The sequence below is a fragment of the Sarcophilus harrisii genome, chromosome 1 (assembly GCF_902635505.1).
Source record: "Sarcophilus harrisii chromosome 1, mSarHar1.11, whole genome shotgun sequence".
NCBI lineage: Eukaryota > Metazoa > Chordata > Mammalia > Dasyuromorphia > Dasyuridae > Sarcophilus > Sarcophilus harrisii.
This window is the reverse complement of record NC_045426.1, coordinates 642,434,713-642,455,533: the sequence shown is the minus strand read 5'-3', so window position 1 is coordinate 642,455,533 and position 20,821 is coordinate 642,434,713.

The window sequence follows — 20,821 nt, the reverse complement described above, 5'->3', positions numbered from 1 at the left end:
CCAAGTCTCACCCTTCTCTCCTGGAGCTGGCCCTCTGAATGGGCAACACAACTGCCTTGAGCCTGGTGCTCTCTGTAAGCAGAGGCCGAGTCATGCACAAATGACCACAGCTGTCCATATGCTTTCCAACTGCAGAGGATCTGACAATTGATTGTCAGAAATAATTGAAATAAGGAACTTTGTGTATTGATGATTAATTCTGGGGTTATCAGGGAGAAACTTGTCCTTGCATTGGTCTGGCTTTATTTTGATTTTTATTTACTTCACATAGGGTTGTTCAAATTATAGTGCAAAGGCCTTCTAGAGGAATGTAATTCAAAGATTTGAATAGTTCCAAGAGAAAAAGGAGGGAATGTAATGCCAAAGTTCTCTTTTAATGGGGTGACCAGTTCCTCCATTTATCCTATTTCGTAATCCTGCCTTAAGGTTATGACTGTCCCCTCTTAATGGTTGAGATAAAGGTGTTATAGACATTCCTTAATGTCATTAGAATATCAGTAACCTCCATCTGTAGGTTATGCCCACCTAGGTCTCTGCATTATGGCATTGTTCTTGTTATTCCATAAAAGGCTTGCTGTCCTGATACTCAGGGCTAGATTCTTTGAGATGATAGTCTCGTCTAGCCCTGGGATCCATTGGTCCCAGTATTTCTCTCCATTTAATAAACTATTGAATTGGTCTCTAATCTCTATCTTGTTCAGTTTCTTTTGTCATTACATTATGTCCATTTTGTAAATTTCCCCAAGAGTGCTTCAGTGTTTTTCTCAGGCTAGTGATGCCTGGGTTTTGAAGATGCTCTTAATTGTCTAAACTTGCTATCACTAACTGTTAAGCATGGGGTTCTTTTCATTTTAATCTCATAAGTAGTTTCTAATACTATAAGAATGATCTAAAATCTTTCAGTTCCAAATCTTCTAATTAGATTTCTTTCTTGTCATGGGGGTAAGGAGTAGCCACTGAATAAGTGACATATTTTCCTTTTTCACCACATGAGTCTTATTTATCAGACAGACAGCTGGTCAGTCAGTATGTACATTATATGTGTCAGGCATTCTGCTAAGGTTTTTTGAGGGGGAAAGAAATGCAAAAACATAATCCCTAACCTCCAAGGGCTCACCTTCTAATGGGAGAGACAACATGAAAATATATATGCACTATAAATGGAAGGTAGTTTCAGAAGGAGGATACTAACTGTGGGGTAGATTGAAAAAGCCCTCCTTTTAAAAAAAAGAAAAGTGAGATTTGAGCTGAGCCTTAGGTAATCTTAGTGGGAAAATATTAAGATTGAAGAAACCTGGGAAAGGCTTTATCAAGAAGATGAAACTCTAGCTGAAACTTGAAAGAAGTCAGGGAAACCAGGAACTGGGGATGAAGAAAGAGAGCATTTCAGACATGGGGGACAACCAGAGAAAAGACCTGGGGTCAGAAAATGAAATATCCAATTATAAGAACAGCAAGAAAGCTATTGTCACTGGATTACAGAATAGTATAGGACGGTTCTCATAGGGAATCAATATAATTTTTTAAAAAAGCATTTGTAACAAGTTATCGAGAACCTTTTGCCTTTAGCACTGATCTCAGAAGTTTCTTTTCTAAGAAACCGAGTCCCCTACCTTGAAAATATGGAACCAAAGTCCAAGATAGCATACATGTAATAAAGGATTATAAAAAACACTCCATTTGCTGACTTATATCATCTCCATTTATATCTTGTAATAAAGCTGATTAGGGAAAAAAAGAAATGGAGCCAGTTTACATATTGAAAAGCAATAATAATAGCAATTAATTTAAAGAAAAAAATTCTATACATCCATGTATAATTTATTTATATGGCATAGGAAAACATTCCTAGTGATTAATTTCACTCCTTCCCTCCTTTCTTTCCAGGCACAAGAAATTGCAATCTTCAGGCCCTTTCTGACCATAGGGGATGAGCACTCTGTTCTTTTGAGATGGCTCTTCTCTCTCTTCATATTCCAGAGATCACAACGTGCTTCTGAGTCAGTATCATCTGTTCTCAGAGGACAAAGCCTTACAAATCCAAGAAGTACTGTTCTCCCATCAGCTAGGCTTTAGCCTTCCCTCATGATGTCTATTCCTGAATCAATACCAACTATCTTTTGTTGCTCAGCTGATATGACCACCAATCCAGAACTCAGAATTTAAATTTTTTGAACCCCTCTTTAACCAATTATCCCCATTCCCTCTCATGTAACATTTTCCACTTAGATCTCATATATGTTGTACTTCTCTGAAACAGTTTTTCTTGGTGGGGAGTGTGTGGGAAAGATGCTTGACCCCTTTTCCCAAATTAACTAATCAGAGACATCTTCAGGTACAAAGAGAAAGCATTTATTGAATCCCAGCGGGGAGAGGCCTAGACACACACTGGGAGCTATTCCAGCTCCCACCATGGGCTCAGGAACCGGGACCAGCTGGAACTAGAACACCTGGTTAAATAGGAAAAGAACCAAAAGGACACAATCATCCTGACCAATGGTCACCAATGTTGTCCGCCTCCCACAGGCCACATCACTTCCTGCAACTTCCCCTCACCTCCTACAATCGTGGGTCTGACCCTCCAGAGATCACGTGACCCCTTATGGTTTCTCCAGGACCCAGAGTCCAAGGCCAGATCTCCCAGCTATGGGAATAGGGATCTAAACTGAGAAAGCTTCATCCAATCAGTTCCATTCAGGAGGAAAGAGAGAAGGGATAAGGACAAGAGGATTTCATTCAGCTTTGAAACTCATTTTGGAAAATCCCTCTGGTAAGAATGTCAAAGAAATGAGAGATGACAGCTTGTCAAAAAATCAATATATGAAGTAATTATTATTGAGAAGAAGAGAATAAGCATATTGTGCTAAGTGCTTTATACATATCTTATTTGACCCTCACAACAGCTCTGGGATAGAGACATAGATTATTGCTATTTGTTTAGGATAACATCTATAGCTGAAAAAATCTACAGGTCATCTAATCCAGCTCCTTCTTTTTAGTTTTTCACTTTGTACTTGGAAATTGAGGTAGAAGATCTCATTTCTCCTTTAAAACTTTACTTTGCTCAATAAATTCAATATAATAGCATTTACACAATGAATTTAATAGGTATATAAAAGGACAAGACAGTGTAGTAGAAACTAAGGATGCAAAGATAATTCACCTTAAAAAACTTACAGTATACCAGGTAGTGGGTAAGATGCATATACAAATAACTATAAGCTACCAGAAAATGAGCAAGTATATAAGAAAGTCAAACAGAGTGGCCTGATAGATTGAGGTATGAGGAATCACTTCTGGCTGGAAAAACTGAGACTTGGGGGAAAAACTATAGGAGAGGAAGGGGTAGAGGAAAAGTATTGAATTAGTCCATGAAGAGTAAGAGTCCAAACCAGGTATTACTTGAGACCTGCTCCGCCCATTAGAGCAGCAATTCAAACTATTGGCTCACTATCTCCCTAACAATGAATTAAAGACATAATTGAGAAATATTTAGGTTAATCTTGATAGAGAATGCATTTGACAGGAACTAGGCATTTCAATTGTACTATTTACCCCTTAACAATGAATTAAGGACATACCTGAGGTAAATATATTAGTATGCTAATTTCTGCTATCTACTACTGTTTTGACTAGTACTGTGATAAGGAAAAACACAACTATTTAAAATTCTCTTGATATTGATGAGAATCACAACTATGCTATTTATAATTTTTCATTGATAAGTACCTTGGTATTAATAGTTAAGGTGGTTACTGAAATGTCAAAGTATGGTTTGTGTATAAACCCTGGAAAGTATACGTTGTGACCTGAAGGTAGCTAGCAATAATGTAACACTACTCTAAAGGCAACAGGAAAGCATTGAAGGTGACTCTGAAAGAAGAAAAGGATTTCAGCAGTGGAAAGAAAGAGCCCATCTGGAGATGGGTTGTACAAATGTATGAAAATGGAAGATGACAGTGAACATTAAGGGAACCATTGTTGTGTATATTAAGAAATATAGTATGAAATTATGAAAGGCTGATTGGAGTCATATAGTGGTGAAACTTGAATACCAGGCTAAAAAAATGTCATTGTTATTTTGTAGACATTAAGGAATAAATAAATGTTGTGTAGTATGGAAACAAGTAGTTGGACCTGTCCTATGAGAAGATTAGTATATATGGAAATATGTGTCAAATGTTTGTACATGTATAACCTAATCATACTGCTTGCTCTATTAGGAAGGCATGAAGTAAACAAAGGAGAAAAAAAATTGAGACTCAAAACCTTTCAAAAATGAATATTGAAAACTAAATAAATGTGTATCTAATTTATACTTTAATATATTTAACATCTACTGGTCATCCTGCCATCTAGGGGAGAGGGTAGGGAGGGGGAAGGAGGGGAAAATTTGGAACCAAAGGTTTGGCAATTGTCGATGCTGTAAAATTATCCATACATATAACTTGTAAATAAAAAGCTATTAAAAAAAAGAAAAGAAAAAGAAAAAGAAGAAAAATAAAAATATTTTTTAAATGTTAAAAAGAAGATTGTTATAGAAGTCATATAAAAGGCTGGAAAGCAAAGAAATTGGAGGCAGGAAAGGAGGCTAGCCTTAATGAGGCAGGTGACCCAGTGAGTGGAAAAGAAAAGATAGAGAAAAAAGATAGTGCTAATATGGATGGATTCAAAAACACTTGGTAACTGATTGAAAATAGGGACTGAAGAGAAAAGCAGCATTTATGGTGATCTGATAATATGAGACAGAGTGAAGAACGGGGGAAAAAAGAAAATGAAGAAGAACAGGTTTGGTGAAGAAGATTAATTCATTTGAGACATATTGAGTTTAAAGTGATAATGGAATATCAGGTGAAGACTTCCTGTAGTTATGGAGTATTAGAAGTATGGGAAAAAGTCAAAACATGATATAGGATTAGCTAAAGTCCTCAGGAACAATTGAAACCTTATATCCATTGGGTCTTTTTTTTAAAAAATGTGTTCATATTGTCTATGATCAATGGGATTAGGAGATTGGAGATCTGTACCAGGAATATGACAAAGGCTAATTTTTCTTTAGAGTTCTCCAATTGGTAAAACTATAGGTGACTAGACTTTAGTTAAAGTTATTTGTAAGGGCTAGATTAGTGTTATCTCTTTACTTACCCAAGCACAGAGATATAACCTTTAGTTGACTTAAGACATATCAGGGTTATCTCCCTTGAAGCCTTCCTTTCCTGACTCATTGGCAGTCCCAACTAATCTTTCCTATATGTTCTCTAGTGCCCCATTAATTCTTTACCAACTTGCTCTTGCTTATGTTCTCCAATTATATCACTTAGCTATATCCCATTTCCTCTAGTCAGCTGTAAAAATTCCTTGAGTATGATTTTTTTGTGTCCTTCACATTATCTGATGGTCACATGGTGACCAAACTCTCCCTCAAGTCTGGAATGCTCTTCCCCCTCCTCTCTAACTCCTACCTTCTCTTGGTTCCTTCAAGTTTCAGCTAAAGTCCTACTTTTTGCAAATAGCCTTCTTAATGCTAGTGCTAACCCTTTAGAATGATATGCAATTTATCTTGTATATATCCTGTTTTTTACATAATAGTTTGAGTGTTGTCTCTTCACTCCCACTCCTCTATTAAATGGTAAGCCCTTGAGAACCATAAGTGTTTTTGCCTTTCTTTGTATCCCAATACTTAGCATATTGTCTGGCATACAATAGGTGCTTAATATATGATTGTTGGTAGATGCTTGATAAATATTTTATAGTATTACAAACTCCCAAAATGTTAGAGCTTATCCAACCCCTTCCTTTTACAATTCAAGAGACTGGGGCCCAGAGGGTGAAAATGAACTGCATGAGAAAGCTGCATGAAATCATAGAGAAATCGCAGCTACTAGAATAGGGAGAGCCTTAAGTACTACCTCTGAATGCTTATTTATTATATGATCAATGGCCACTCAGTCTCTGAGCTTTAATTAGCTCATCTGTGAAATGAGCATAATACCCTTAGTACTGAAGCTCACATGAACCAATACTTTTCTACCCTTAAGGTGATATATAAATTTCATTCTGTGTTATTGCTTAAGGTCATGAAACTAAGAGGCAGCAGAGCCAGAAGTCACTCATATCTTTTGTCTCCAGAGCAAGGAACCTTTCCATTCTACCACACTAAGGGGAATAAATTGAAATGGGTGAGTTCCAGTCCACCTGTAGTTTGAGCTATTGATAAACTAGCTCCATTACAATATCTAGTGTACATCTCAGCAAGAAGTGCTTTCAACTCTGAAGCTAAGCAAGGAGTTATTCAAATGGGGAGAAATGCACAAGTGGAGCTTCCAAGATTCAAAATGAATAAGAAAATAGAGTAAATGTCTTTTTTCCCCTACTAATATGGATAGACTTTCTTCAAGCTAGTTGTTAGGTGTGTCCAAACTTATATGTCATTTCCCAATTGCACCCCTTATAACTGAATAAAAGAGAATTAGTTAGCTTAATATCAGTAGCACAACCTGGTTTCAAATACTCTGGAGAATGTGTGATGCAATGGAAAACACACTACATTGGGAGTCAGGAGACACAGTTTCAAATCCTAGATGGGCTTCCTACCATCTCTGTGAATTCAGGCTTCCCATGACAAATGAAGATATTGGACTTGGTAACTTATTAAGATCATTTCTGATTCAAGTCACCTACCATCTCAGTTGATTGATCTTCTTAAGCAGAGTCATGGATGGTAGCTGTATCTTACTAAAACTGATATGGTTATTTATAATTCTGTGAGGTTCAGAAAAGTGACTTGCCTGAAATCAAATTGCCAATAAAAGATCGTGAAAGAACTAGAAACCAGGGCTTCTTACACCAAGACTAATACTACATACTATTTTGTGTACCCTACTACAAGATAATGCAAGATCTGGACTTCTGTACTAGAAGAAAAGGCTAGAAAATATATGCTAAGCTTCTAAAAAGGGAAACATAATATGATCCTGAATACTTGGGTAGGATGGGACAGAGAATAAACTGTAATGGGACACAGAAAAGAAACATTAAAATATATGTAGTTTTGACCTCCCGCCTGAAATCATCCCATTCAGATTTGGAGATTTAATGTTAGGCTATCAGGGTCAACAGGTTCTATCAGCGTTTCTTGATAAATCATTTTTCTCTTAAAATGCCCTTGAATTAGTCACAGTGAGTTTAATCATTTATGAAGAATAAAAAGACCATATCTTCTACCAAACGTCCTTGTAATCACTTCGGTAAATAGTCTGGAACCATTTGCCATACACATAATAGGATAATGAGTTTAAAGTTATAAAATCTAGAAATATTTTACTACAAGAATGCTGCTCTCTGCAATTCTCACAGCATATTACCTTTGTCTGTATCCTCAGAAGTTTCCTCTAAATCAAGAACCTATACAGATTCAGTGATGATGTATATTTGAACATACTGACTTTGAGTCAGTAGGGTTGGGTTTGAATTCTGGCTCTGATGCGTCATAACTGTGTGACTTCAGACAAGTTGCTTTACTTTTCTAAGCCTATAAAAGAGTCTATAGTAATCATACCTGGCATAGTGGTTGGCTAAGCAACTGCCTGATTGAAGCCACAGGGCTATTCTAATTGCTATCCTTAACCTGGCTTCAAAGTTTGCCCTGGATTGAATTGCTCTATTCCCCAATAGGGAAATTACCCTCCCCAGTTCTCAATTTAATTGTTTCCTCCTCCCCACACCAGTTATTCTTGGGGAATTGATTATGTGATCTAGTGTTTCCTCCCCCTCCTCAAAAGGGGAGATAAAAAGGGGAGATTAAACTTAAAAATAAGGCATGGAACTAATAGTTTATTCCCACACAGAAAAAAAGTAATGCTAAGCAATGAAGAATCACAGAATGATTAGAATAGAATTCAACAAATTATAGCTCCTTGTACAATCAGTTGAAAGCCTTGTAGGGATATAATTTCTTTACAAAGTTGCTCATTAATGGTAATTGCAGAAATATGTATAGAAGATTGTGCATATTTAACATATGGGGGAGGAAAGGAAGGGAGTAAAAATTTGGAATAGAAGGTTTTGCAATGCTGAAAATTATCTAGGCATATATTTTGGGGAAAAAAAGCTTTAATAAAAAAAAAAAACATAAAAAAATCAAAGTTGCCAGTTAGCCACTTTTTATTTCAACTCCTCTGAGTACAGGCCAATCAAACACTAAGCAGGTTTGTCTTTCTGGAATTTCTCTTTCTTTTCTGATACTAATGTTATCCTTAGTGAAAACCTAATCTTAAGACTGAAGTTGTCATTGAAACTATTCTGACAGATGCTACCCTTGAAAATCACCAGCACCAGCATTGTCTTTTGATGATTACAAGGTTTATGCTAGTAGAAAGGAAACATAAATGGAGAGGCAAGGCAGGCTAAGGCTTCAATACAAACCCAGCTTCTTAGACAAATGCTCTATGTGAGGAACAGGTTCTTAGAAACCCCTGACCCTGCCATTTTGCCAGGACAAAAAAGGATCTTTGAGTCGTCTATCACCAACTAATGTTACATCTCTTCTCAGTGACTTCCACCAAGTAATCTCTCAACCGGAAGTCATCTCCTCTCTCCCACTGTGATACCCCACTTCCTAGTTAGCAACTAACTGGAGAGACTCAATTCAGTAATGAGCAATCACTTGGAAGCAACTGGAAGCAGGCAGAATATACTTATACATGCTCATTTACACAGAATACCTAGAAGTAGAGGATATCTGCATGATCCAATATGAGAAAGTCTGAACTCTTGACTAGAATGCTCTAAGGGGTGAAGTAGTATCAATAGAGAATATACCATAAAATACAAAATCATTTTCAATAAAAATTCTTTGCAAAGAATCATTAATATAATTTGCTAAATGGTATAAATGTATGCTATTGTTTGGTTATTTCTGCAACTTGGCCAAATGTTAAAGGTTTCTTTAACAATTTTTTAAGGCTCAAATTCAATTCACATGAACAAACCTACTGTATGTGGATAACTATACTGAGTGATGGGGATACACAGACAAGACAAAACAGTCTCTAGTCTTACAATCTTGAGGAAAAACACATGCACACATAAGCACAAAATATAAGATCAATTTGTTTAAAAAGAACAAAGTTTCCAGGGGGTACAATTAGAGTATAAGATAGAGTGGACTAATGGTACCATGTGATAGAACTGACTTGGATAGGTATGAGGGAGTAAGAACGCTAGTGAAGTCATTCAGTTAAGGTAGCCAACAACTCAGAATTGTGGGAAATCTGAATAAAGATACAGGACAGTAAATTGCCATGCCCATCATACTAGCAGTAGTTATAATGATTTGATTTTTAAGCCCTGAGAGAGGTAAAAAGGGAAGATGTCCAGTCCATAATCCTGTTAGATGGTCAAGAAAATGTTTTATGGAGACCTGGGGTCAAGCTGCTTATAAAGGGAGTGAAGGATTCTTGAGAATTCATTAGATCAACCTTGCCCTAGTACTTATTCACTATGAAGCAGATTATCACCTCCAATATGTCTCAGAAAAAGAGAGATAAGATTTGGCTTATGGGATAATCAGCATTCCATCTGCTATGATCATGTTTGCTATACTCTTCTAAGTCAAAAATTATTTTTTTTTCAATTTCAATTGTAAGTAATTTCAATTAGGAAAGCATTGTCCATGTTCACGAGGTTCTTCAGCTTCAAGACTCAAGGCAAATTACACCTCCTGGTCTCTCTCTATCCCTTCTACCCACCCCATTGGTCTCCCATCTTGGACTTTATTCCATGTATCTTGTACATATTTATTAAAATTGAGCTCCTTGAGGACAAGAGGATGTTTTTTACTTTTCTTTGTATTTCCATCACTTAGCACAGTGCCTAGAATGTAGTAAGAGCTTATTATAGACTTGTTAATTGACTGACCAACTACCAATTCTAACAATTAGGGGAAAAAAAGAAGAACATTTATAACAATTAGAAAAATCTACAAGAGAAATAAGCTGATTTTAAAGGTGATAAGTTAATCCTCATTGGAGATCTTCACTCAGAGGCCAATGATGATAAATACTTGTTTATGACATTATAGGGAGGGTTGTGGGGTTTTTTTTGTTTTGTTTTGTTTTGTTTTTGTCTAGCTTGGATTAGATGGCTTCTGCTGTCCTTTCCTACTCCCAAATTATGCCATTTTGGGAAAATCTAAACAAAGGCATGGAAATGGAAGATGGAATGTTGTATGACAGGAAGAATTAGTAGATCAGAAGAGTTTTTTTTTTGTTTGTTTGTTTTTTTTTTAATTTGATGTCCTCACATCTGTGGGCTTTTTTTTTTTAATAGCTTTTTATTTACAAATATATGCATAGGTAATTTTTCAGTACTGACAGTTGCAAATCCTTTTGTTCCAACTTTTTCCCATCTTCCCCCACCCCTTCCCCCAGATGGCAGGTTGACCAATACATATTAAATATGTTAAAGTATAGATTAAATACAATATAAGAATACATGTCCAAACAGTTATTTTGCTGTATAAAAAGAGTTGGACTTCGAAATAGTGTATAATTAGCCTGTGAAAGAAATAAAAAATGCAGGCAGACAAAAATAGAGGGATTGGGAATTCTATGTAGTGGTTTATAGTCATCTCCCAGAGTTCTTTTCCCTGGGTGCAGCTGATTCAGTTCATTACTGCTCTATTGGAACTGATTTGGTTCATCTCATTGTTGAAGAGAGCCACGTCCATCAGAATTGATCATCATATAGTATTGTTGTTGAAGTAAATAATGATCTTCTGGTTCTGCTCATTTCACTCAGCAATCTGTGGGCTTTATGAGGCAACAATTGTCAGTCCAATTTTGTAAATAGATAATGGACATGGATAAAAGTACCTAACTAAAGTCAGAATATTAACTAATAGCATCCACCAACAAATAAAACTGTGTATAAAGAATCATGTTAGGCACTGAGGAAAATATAAAGGACCTTGCATTCTAGACTGAAATGAATGAAAAGGTACTTATAAAGTTATAATTATTTTTAATTGAATACATTAAAAGAAAAATAAAAGTATATTCATTTTACAGCAGAAAAGAACACCTACTCTAGAATCAGAGGTGGGCTGCTGTTGTTCAGTCAGGTTTGACTTTTCTCGATTCATGGACCATAGCACTCCAAGCCTTCTTGTTCTCTGTATGGGTCAAAGTCTATCCTAATTCAAGTTCATTGTTTCCACTGAATAAGACTATAGGGATTTGAATTCCACCTCTGATTCTTATTACCTATTTGACCTTGATGTTCATTACCCATTACCTTAAATGAGCAATTAATCTTCCTGGGTCACTATTACCTTGTTTGTAAAAATAAGGAGTTGGCTATATCAGATGGTTTGCTATCTTGGGGAGGAGTAAGAAAGGAAGAAAAATTTGGAACAAAATCTTACAAAAATGAATGTTAAAAACTATCTTTACATGTATTTGGAAAAATAAAATACCATTGAGAAAAAAAGATAAAGAGTTGGACCAAATGGCCTCCAGAGTCCCTTCCTTCTTGAAATCTATGATGCTATGAATTGATGAAACCAAAGAGTTGTGACAGTTTTGAGTTTCTTTGGAGGAAAAGAAGATTATTTTGCAACTAGAAGAGATCAGGACAGACTTCACAGAAGAAGTGGTATTAAAGCTGTACCTAGAAATTCAAGTATATTTAAATAGTCATAGATAACAGGGAGAACATTCCAAGTGAAGGGAACATCATGAAAAGAGGCAGATTCTGCTTATGAAATGATGAGCAATCCAATCTGTCTAGAACACAGAGCCCATGGAGGGGAGCAAGGTTAGATCCATTGGGGAAAAAAAGGATCAGACATTTAGATCAAGAAGGGGTCTAAGAAGGCAATTAGTCCATTCCCCTCATTTTACCTCTGATCCCTGAGGAAACTGAAGCCTAGAAAAGTTAAATGACAAGATCATATAGGTATAACAAGTGTCAGAGACAGGATTTGAACTAAAGTCTCCTAATTATAAATCCCACGGATTGTTATCTATTTATTTGTTTTTGCTGCTTCTTTCCTTCTTCCTTCCTTTTCTTCCTCTCTCTTGTTCTCTTTCTTTTTTCTTTCCTTCTTTCCTTCCTTCCTTCCTTCCTCCCTCTTTTCTCTCCCTTTTTTCTTCCTTCCTCTCTCCCTCCCTCTCTCTTTCCTTCCTTCCTTTCTCCATCCCTCCTTCTTTCTTCCTTCCTTCTTTCCTTTTATTTTTTCTTTATTCTTTTTATTCTTCTTATTTTACAGATGAGGAAACTGAGTGAGGCAGACAGAGGGTCAGTGATTTACTTAGGATTACACAACTCGTTATTACTTTGAAGTTGAATGATGAACTTTGGTCTTTCAGAATGCAGATCTGATTCCCTATTTCACTGTACCACTAAAAAATTTGTTGTTTTCAAAAAGAAGACAATTCAGTCTATATAAAGATTATATCCATGAACTTTTGTCTCTTTGGCAGTTCCTGTTACAATCCATCATTTATAACAGGGCTATTAGGAATACCAATGATTGATTTTCTAGAATTTGAAATAAAAAGATAAGCAAAGCAATTAATAACTACTATATTTGTCTACTTCCAATGTGCAACGTGCTACTGGAAATCAACAACTATGTCATTGCCCTATGATTCAGTGAGCTTTCAACACAGAGTTGGAAGGGACAACCTCAAAGATCATGTAGGTCAGACATGTTATATTCAAATAGAAATGGGGTCCACTAAACCATAATCAAGGATCCCTGAGGCCTACCCATTGACTTGGAAAACCACATATTAATATTATCTATGTTCTATTATACTTTTATTTATTTTGTTAAATGTTTCCCTATTATATTTTAATCTGATTTAGCCGCATTCAAAATTATTGTTGGTCACATGTTCTACATCTCTGTTCTAAATCAACTCTTTTCCCAGTGCATACATGAAAGTATGAAAAAGAATTTTTAACATCTTTCATTCAATTTTTTATTCCAAATATAACACTAAATACAGTGTTCATTTCCATATATGAGATAGAATAGAAAAAAAGCATCATGCATAACAAATCTCTATTAAACATTGCTTGCTTTTCATGTCATATATATAATGAATTCAACATGCAATATTCAGAGCTGGTCTACTTGGCTTTATTTCTTTCTGGCTTTCCTTCTGTTCTGTTTAATGTTTTGTTTTGTTTAAACATAATAAATGTTTCAATTGCTAGTACTTGTCTGTAACAGCCCTGAGAAAAGATGCATTCAGCCTCTGTTGGAAGATGTGTAATATCCTCTCTTAGACTATAAGGTCACTGAAAGTGGGAACCTCTTGTTTCTGCCCTCTACTGCCAGCAGAATAAACTTAATTCCACTTCCACATGTCAGCTCTTCAAATAATTGAAAACAGTCATTAAGTCCTCAACTTAAGTCTTCCTTCTGCAGGTTAAAAAGCTTGAGTTTCTAGCCAGAATTTTGCATATGGTTTTTAGAAGTCATTATGGCTAAAAAAAAAAAAAAAAAAAAATTATTCCCTCTGTAGGGGGCATAGTGATGTGCCTCCCTAGTCTTAACTAGGCTTTTCTTCAATTGGCAAACATATCATCCACTTCTGGGTCAATACTTAAAGTCTTTCCAACTTAATAGTACCTGCCAATACCTTTATAACCCAGGGTCACGAAGACTCCTCCCAACTATCATTACTTTTTAAAATTAAATATTTTTCCCAATTACATATAAAAATAATTTTTAATATTCATTTTTTAAAATTTCACATTCCTAATTCTCTCACTCCCTCTCTTTCTCCACCTCATTGAAAAAAACAAGCAATTTGATAAAGGTTACATATGTGGAGTCATGCAAAACATTTCTATGTTAGTTATATTGTAAAAGAAACAAATCAAAACAAAAACATAAAATAAGAAAAATAAAGTAAAAAGAAAAAGTTTTCTTCAAGGAGGGAAGGAAGGAAGGAAAACAGAAGGAGGGAAGGAAGGAAGAAGGAAGAAGAGAGGGAGAGAGGGAAGGAAGGAGGGAAGAAAGGAGGGAGGAAGGGAAGGAAGGAAAGAAGGAAGGAAGGAAGAGGAAAGGAAAAGAGGGAAGTGTTAAAAGGCTGAAACTTTGAATAGGTGCACTTGAATCAGATAACCAACCGCTTAAGGCTAATTACCAATTTGAAATAAGACAATGACTATTAGTATATGTTTGGATAAATGGCTCTTCTCACCATTGATGCTGGCTCAATATTTGGTGTAAAGATAATTGCAGGCAAGGATTAGAGGGTGAGGTGACAGAGGCTAGAACTCACTAGGAAAGAGGACTAGGAGGAGAAAGGTAGGGATTCTGGATTCTAGAATTGAGGAGAAATCCTTTGCAAAACTCCTGGCAATTTTGTACATTTCCTTCACTTCTCCCCCTAAAGATTAAGGACTTTTGCTTATGCTGACTGGCTGATTGTGAGGCCTCAAGGGATCTAATCTGGACTTCACAGGGAAGGAAGGAAGGAAGGAAGGAAGGAAGGAAGGAAGGAAGGAAGGAAGGAAGGGAGAGAGGGAGGAAGGAAGAAAAAGGAAGGAAGGAAGAGAGGAAGGAAGGAAGGAGAGAGGAGGAAGGAAGAAAAGGAAGAAGGAAGGAAGGAAGAGAAGGAAGAAGAAAGGAAAAGAGGGAAGAAAAGGAAGAAGTGGAGAAGAAGAAGGGAGGGAAGAGAGGGAGGAAGGAAGGAAAGAAGGAAGGAAGGAAGAGAGGAAGGAAGGAAGAAGAAAGGAAAAGGGAAGAAGTGGAGGAAGAAGAAAGGGAGGGAAGAAAGAAAAAAAATTATTTTTGTCATGATCATTTAATTATCTGATTAACTGACTATGGCCTTTGGAAAACTACAATTAGAATGTACCATCTTTACTACACCTTTGTAGGAAAAATATACTTTTATCTATATTGAAGCTAACGAGCATTTATTAAGCATTTACTTTGCTAGATGTGAGATAGATAGGTATAGCTATAAATAGATATATATAATGTGTGTGTGTTTATATGTGTATGCGTATATGTAGAAAATGAAATCTGAATTCTTAAAGAACTTGTGACTTGGATGAAGAGAAAAGACTTCAGACTACATTAGGATTTTTTTTCTTCAGAATTCCCAAATAAAGCAATTCCTTAAATGCCCTGGAACGATTAGGACCTTGTATAAATATACAGAACAGGTGGAAAATATACATAAGAAAACAAAAAGATCCTTGTAGGGGCTAAAAACATTTTTTAAAAATTTCAAATCCATATATAGACTAGCCAGAGTTTACAAAATTAACAGTCTCACAAATATATGCTCAGCTAGCTTTGGTGTTAATGTCTGTGGTTTTTAGATTAGAGCCTCTGCTACATGAAAGAAAGGCCAGTAGTAGAGAAGTCAGAGGGAGTCAAAGCAACACAGGGGTTAATGGCTTATCAAGTTAAAAAGGAGGTACAAGCATCAGCTTGAAGCTTAAAAATATGGAATAGATTTGGATATGATGAGTCAAGCCCACTGCAACTGGAGAGCAGAGATAGGAAGTTTATACCTCCAGATGGCAGTTGTACAACTTAGGAATCAGAGATAACCACTATCAAAACTTTCTTCAATATTGTACTGAACCAGAACCCTGTAACAAATCTACTACTGCCTCATGATGATGTATAATTCCTGTTTTTATAGATTTCTAGTATTGTGGGCAGAATTCGAGCACTCCAATAGAATCATAGAATGGTAAGGATAGAAGTAAGTTTAGCAAATTATCTATTTCAACACTTTCATTTTACAGATGAGTAAAATCTCTTAGAGAAAAGAAGTGACTTTCATGAGACCACATATCTAATTTAAAGAAAAACCAAGACCTCAGATTTCCTGACTCATAGTCTAATTATTTCCCGCTACATTATGGAAAACAAATGGATATAGAATATAACTGAATAACTGATTGAGACAACAATATATTTGAGTTGCAAGCCACTGAGGTAATTGGCCTATTAGATAAGATCTGTCCATTCCTTCTTATTTAACAATAGCATTAAAGGGGTAGGGAATTTCCCTTTCAAGGATGTCCTATGTGATCTGGAAAAAGATCATAGATAAATGCTGGGTCGAATTCCAGAAGTTTTCCTTTCTCTGAAAGTGCCCATCACCTGCAAAGCATTTAAGAAATTCTAGTAATATTTGCCTTGCAGCAGGAAATTTATATCCTACAGACTACCTACAGATAGCACAGATGCCCTTCTGCTTGACTTGACTCATTTTTCCCTCAAGAATTTATATCTACAAGATAGGGGTGAGGAGGATAGAGAGAGACGGAGACAAAGAGACAGGGACAGAGATAGAGAACATGATGGAGATAAAAGGCAGACCCAAAGAAAGATGAAGACAAAAAGAAAAATAATAAAATTGTAGACAAATATTTTTGTTATTCCCTCTCTCTGCTATAGGCCCTCCTGTTTATTGAAATCTACACTTGTCTAAGGGTGATTTCAATGTCTCCATTGCATTTGAAGAATATGTCTGCTCTTCCTCCTCTCAAACCTTAATGTGGCTGAAGAGGGAAATGTGTCTCCAATCCGTTTATGGAGATCCAAACTTCTCCTAGGACCTTTATCCTTGAAAACTACTCTAGGATTTAGTCAATGCCTTGTTGACTTGTTGAAAATGGAGGGGGGGGGGGGGGGGGGAAATAGGTGACTTAGAGATTAGAGAGAAAGCACCAGCCTCAAAATCAGGAAAACATGAGGTCCAATATAACAGACACTTACTAGCTTGTAATCATGGACAAGTCACTTAACCCTGATTGCCTGCAAAAGAAAAGAAGAAAGCTAAAATTATAACATTGAAAGGACAGGGAGCAAAGGGTCATCAGGATTAGAAGAATTTGGCAATTTCATTGCCATTTGCTATAATAGATCAGTTTTCCATGGTCAAAGGATATGAACAGACAATTCTCAGATGAAGAAATTGAAACTATTTCTAGTCATATGAAAAGATGCTCCAAGTCATTATTAATCAGAGAAATGCAAATTAAGACAACTCTAAGATACCACTACACACCTGTCAGATTGGCTAAGATGACAGGAAAAAATAATGATGATTGTTGGAGGGGATGCGGGAAAACTGGGACATTGATGCATTGTTGGTGGAGTTGTGGACGAATCCAACCATTTTGGAGAGTAGTTTGGAACTATGCTCAAAAAGTTATCAAACTGTGCATACCCTTTGATCCAGCAGTGTTACTACTGGGATTATATCCCAAAGAGATTATAAAGAAGGGAAAGGGACCTGTATGTGCACGAATGTTTGTGGCAGCCCTTTTTGTAGTGGCTAAAAACTGGAAACTGAATGGATGTCCATCAGTTGGAGAATGGCTGAATAAATTGAGGTATATGAATATTATGGAATATTATTGTTCTGTAAGAAATGACCAACAGGATGATTTCAGAAAGGCCTGGAGAGACTTACACGAACTGATGCTGAGTGAAATGAGCAGGACCAGGAGATCATTATATACTTCAACAACAATACTATATGATGACCAGTTCTGATGGACCTGGCCATCCTCAGCAACGAGATCAGCCAAATCAGTTCTAATGGAGCAGTAATGAACTGAACTAGCTATGCCCAGAAAAAGAACTCTGGGAGATGACTAAAAACCATTACATTGAATTCCCAATCCCTATATTTATGCACACCTGCATTTTTGATTTCCTTCACAAGCTAATTGTACAATATTTCAGAGTCTGATTCTTTTTCTACAGCAAAATAACGTTTTGGTCAGGTATACTTATTGTGCATCTAATTTATATTTTAATATATTTAACATCTACTGGTCATCCTGCCATCTAGGGGAGGGGGTGGGGGGGGGGTAAGAGGTGAAAAATTGGAACAAGAGGTTTGGCAATTGTTAATGCTGTAAAGTTACCCATGTATATATCCTGTAAATAAAAGGCTATAAAAAAAAAAAAAGAAGAAGAACAAATACAGAACAAGATTATCATGTAAAAAAAAATAATAATAATAATAGATCAGTTTTCCAAGATTAGCCCTTACCAAAAGGGAAAAGAACTCATCTACCAGATTTATAGAGATGCAAATTTTCAGCTAATCTCTTTTTACATGGTAAAAGAGAAAATCAAATTCTTTCTGGTTACTCTATAATCCATATGCACTCATTGTTGGGGGAGGGGTAAGGAAGTTGTCCTTCAGCTTCAGATTCCCACTATCTTCAAACTGGATTCACTGAATTTAAGAGGAAAGGAATCAAAAATGACACCTAGAGAACGAGTGTCCTCTTGTCCACACTTCCTCCATTTAACTGCCGTCTCTCCATCTTGTTCACAAGCATAGCATGAAAGCCTTTGCTGAAATCCAGCAACCCATGATATATCAATCTGGTTTTGCTTTTTTAATTTATTTTGGTTTGATTTTGATCCAAATATTTAATGGAAATGATGCTACCGGACCTCGGTTTGAATTCTGGCTCTTCTACTTTCTTGGGATTTTGACTAAGTTTTTGACCAAGACATTCTGGGTCTACTTTTTCATTCATTAAAAAAAAAAAAAGGAGGTTAGATTAGATAGTGTCTAAGATCCTAACTCTACATCTTTAGCTAACTCTTGTCTCTTTTCATCAATTTGGAAGTTCTCTTCATTTAGAACATAAACAACTCATCTGTATGTAGCTTACAGATTGAAAGAGTTGCCTGGGTCATTGAGAAAGTTGTCTTCCCCATTTAGACTTATCCATGTCAAGTCTTCCTAACTTCAGTGTTGGCCTTTTTACAATATACCAGGTTGTCAAAAAGGAAAATGAAGTTGAATCAGTATTTATTTCTTGATGAAAACTGCCTCTTGGTGATCTCTACATTATGTACTTTCTCAACCAGTAAACTATAAAATTCACAGGGTAGTATTAAAGAACTAAGAATATTCAAACACTCAGACTTATCAGTACCCAGGTCTTTCTAAATAAAATCTCAACACATTCCAAAAGTGCTTTGAAATTGCTATGAAGCATTATACACATGAGGGATTGATGATGAGCAAAACAATTAAAAATAAAGAGCTTTTTAATTCTTGTATTTGATTAGATGCCCTGTAGTGTATAGATATGTCCTCATGTGTGTGTATGTGCACATATATGGTGTGGACATATATGAACTGCACTTGAAAGAATATAAACAATGTTAAAATATTGATAATCTTAAGGAGTAGCTGAGCAATTGGATTACTATAGTAACTATCATGGATAGCACCAACTCAGTCATCTCAAAAAGCTTGCATCCACAAAGACATCTTAGTTCTGCTTTTATTTTAAAAAATACATTTTTATTGTAGCACCATTAAACATCCACCACTTTAAAAAAAAATACACATTAATGCATATAAATTATTGGGAAATTTCACATGCAGGTTAATAACAAGTTATCAAACCTTAGCATTGGAGAGATTTATAGAAAACTTCTCCCTAATGTCAGTTACATTTTGGAAGAATAAAAACTTTTAGGCAACAAAACTCCACAATACTGTAACAAAAGCTCACAATTTCACTAAGATTTCCTTCTCCCCCCCACTCCCCACCCTGCCTTGGAAAAATATTATACTGTTCAGATGGGCCTCCACCACAAATCACAGCCCAGGAACAATTTCTGGGAATCATTTCTGATTCCTCTCTTAGGAGGATAAAATCTTCTGGACCAGAATAAAATACCTGACCTATCAAACACTAAACATATATCCTGCATTAATGAGACTTTAGCATAATCCAAATTTTTAAATGCTACAGGAATGTTTACAGTTTGACTATGGTTTTGTCTGTCAGTAGTTCCCCCATCCTATCCTACTTGAAAGGCACAAATACATTGAATAGCTCAGATAGAAGGCACAGAAGCACTATGAACCTGCAGAACAACATACTGGGGATCGACTGATCACATGCCTGGGGAAAAAAAAAAATCTAAGAAATTTTTCCCTACTTTGAAATTTTGATTCAACAGAAGATAATATAGATACTGAATATTTGAAAATAAAAGAATGGGGAAAAGGATAAAGTTAAACAAATAACTGGGAAGTTTTTTGTTTTATTTTATAAGATAGCAAAATTGGATGTTTCTTCGATATCTTACAAAAATAGACAATAAGATTAATTATTTTTCTGTCTTTAGTTGGGCTAAATTGACCAGACAGACAATATTGAATTTAAGTTATTGATCATGAAGCACTGAGGTAATTAGCTGAATTCTTCATGTCTATGAAATAGATGTGTGTATTTTGTCAACTTCTAGCTTTTTGTTTCAGTGCTTAAATAAAACAGATAAGAGCATGATCAAAATCAAAAGGTTACTTCACAATAAAAACATTTTGAAAATTAAATCTCCAGAACAATGATTATTTTTTTAAAAACGAATCTGTTCATTTCATAAAATCAGATCATCAGAATCGAAGGGACTTTGTGTCATTTAATTCCAATGATTTGGTGCAGATATTTCCAACACACTACCAAGTTTCTACTTGAACACTCCTAGTGACAGAGGCACTATTATAAGACAGGCCATTATATGTGAACATCTTAATTGTCATAATTTTTTTTATATTAGGTCAAAATCTGCCTCATGTGTTTACTCCTTACTGGTCTTAGCCCACAAATTTTCCTAATTCCTATGTCTCTTGATTTATTAAGAAATAGTTTTTTTTTAATCAGGGAAGAAAACATGATGGTAAATATATAGACATTATAAAGTTTGTGACACAAGATATCAACAGGATCATTCAGTAAAATACTTTTCATCTTCCTCCTATTTTATAGATAAGAAAAA